The sequence below is a fragment of the Berghia stephanieae genome, chromosome 2 (genome assembly GCF_034508935.2).
Source record: "Berghia stephanieae isolate SIO BIC M18660-M18661 chromosome 2, UCSD_Bste_1.3, whole genome shotgun sequence".
Classification (NCBI taxonomy): domain Eukaryota; kingdom Metazoa; phylum Mollusca; class Gastropoda; order Nudibranchia; family Aeolidiidae; genus Berghia; species Berghia stephanieae.
The window spans coordinates 39896912-39899643 of record NC_088361.1 but is presented as its reverse complement, the minus strand read 5'-3'; positions in this window follow the sequence as shown (position 1 = coordinate 39899643).

Here is a 2732-nt window from a genome sequence, read left to right as displayed (position 1 = left end):
TGGAAAAATTGTATTAAAAATGAGCATGTACATAAATATTTTCATTCAACTACTTTTAACATGCAAAAACTAATAACACTAGCTTTGATATAACGCCTATAATTTGTCTCATAAAAATGTAATAAATAGGCATGGGGTAAAAGTAACCCGAGTAAACTACGGATATAATCGGTGTTAGGGTTGAGAGAGTTAACTCCTTTGTGTACCTAAAAATGGCTCTGAAACATTTTTGATTCTCATGCAAATCGAGCGGCTCGATTCTGATCAAAAGATATTCCCAGAAAAGAATTGCTGTTGCGAGACTTTTTTAAAGCAATACCCGCCACACATGAACTAATCGGTGGAATGCTTTTTCAATTTAAAATGCTATTATATTTGTTGGTGCGTTGCGTGTAGGGTGAACTATATTATGTCTCTATGAAATTCGTGTTTGTTCTATTTCTATCTGGAATGGCACATGTTTGTTCAAGGTGGATAAAAAAAAGTCGTAAGAAAAGGTTATATTTTTGTTGCTAATATTTTTGTCGTGATCGTTTAGTCCGTATTCAATAGTGAGATTGGACTGTAGTATTTCATATTTGTCCTGTTTTTGTTTGTCTCTGTAATAAGTGTTATATATGAAATATTTTGTGATTTAGTTAATTGTCGTGTTTTGTATAGTTGTTCGAAAACTAGTTCATAATTGGGAGGTAAAACATTTATAAAATTCCACCGTTAGACCGTCGGGGCCGGTGACTTATTTAGATTCATATTATTGATTGTGTTGCCTGTTGGGGTTATTGGATTTTCTAATTCTTCTTGTTGGTTTTCTGATAATCTTTTTTGGCGTGTTTTATGTAAATATCTTCAACTGTTGTGTTTGTTTTATTTTTCGCATGTGTATTTGTGTAAAATTTCGTGAAAGCTTGTTTGACATAATCTTCGTCTGTACTTCTGATTTCTGACAAGTCTATGATTTCTTTGATGTGTCTTTTGTTTTGTTTTTATGTTCCTATGCTTTGGATGGATAGTTTAAGTATATTGCTCATATTTGTTCATAGCTTTTGGCTGCATCTAACTGATTGCCCTGTATTCTAGTCTGGTTTATATCATCGAGTTCGTAATGTCTAATACCCGGTCACTGCATAGTACGCTGTATATTGTTTCAGCCTCTAGCATGCAGGAGTATGTCATAATTAACAAGACTGTCCTTTTTTAATATTATTTAACTGTCTCGAGTTCATATGCATGGAAAATAGAACACATTTGTTTGATTTTCAATGAGGGTGAGCTCGAGAGAGTTAGAGATCCGTGATTGAGATAAAATGAAATAGCACAACAAAAAATGTATTGTAAATAGTTATTATGAGTCATCCATCAATTGATTTCAGATTCGTTTTTTTTTTCTGACGGTCTATTTCTCAGTATGACATAGTGTATTCCCTTAATTTTTTTATTTAATTATAGAACTCCTCCATTTACTGCCTTCATACAATGGTGCATAATTGTATAATCTCAAATAATTTGTTTTGTAACGTTTACAAACAATTTTCTTTGCATCTTTGAATGCTAGGAAAATATATCCATTTGGCAATGTAGAGTCAAAACTAACAGTAATAGACCACTGAAGTTGTTGCTAACCGTTCATGATTAAATAAAACATAACTGCGCACAGCTTGTAGTATAATGTTAAAAAAATCGCCGTCATCTTCGTCGTCGTCGTCGGCATCATCACCATCATCATCATCAATCTCTTCCTCCTCCTCCTCCTGATCCTCGTCATCATCATCATCATCATCATCATCATCATCATCATCACCGTCATCAACAGTAATAATTAAGTAATTTATTATATTCTTGTTTATTTACAAACTGGGTCGGGTTCCTGACCTCCCATAGTGGGCAGTGAGGTACTTACTGTGTCTTCTATCCTCTTATATTTGTTTTCCAACATGCTTTCTGTCTTCGTCTTGGAATGATATTACTTGGTTTTTGTCCTGGCCCTGGCGGATATCCTGGGTAGGAGGGAAACAGTCAAATGTATGGTTAGTTTTGGGAGATGATATTTTCCCCTTGTAAACCGTCTCTCTGTTATGCACTGTATTATGTTTTGTTTATGTATTATAAATGATTTGTAAACATTTGAGTGTATTGCTTTTAGTGGGGACCTGTGCTTGTGTCTTGATGAGACTTTTAGTGATCTCAAACTATGTACACTGACAGTGTGCTCTTGGAATCTACATCTGTTCCCTATTTGAACCAATTCCCCTTTGTCTGCCTTATTCTTGGATGCTTTAATTATAATTCTATAACTTTTTACTATCCCATTATCTTCCTTTTTACTGGCGCTGATATGACCGTAATGCGTTGCAAGCGCCTTAAACCCCTTAAAAATAAAACAAACACGTTTATTTACAATAGTATGACCATGTTGGTTTTGTTGATTAATAATTATATCTTGATCTGTCGTCAGTGTTGGCAAGCTACCTAAAATAAACTTTGAATCTTGAAAAATCTTAAATCTTGAATATAACATTAATTATGTTTATATATTTATTTATTTATTTTTGCTGATACCTAATATCTGCCCACTTTTTGTACGGGCTCACAGACACACTCGGCAGTAATTCGAAACGTTCACAAGCAAACAAAACTCAAGATCAGATAAAGCAAACAAAACATAAGATCAGATAATATTATGGTTGGGGTCTTTGACCTGGGAAGGAAGATTACTTGCTGTGTCTTCTATCTCC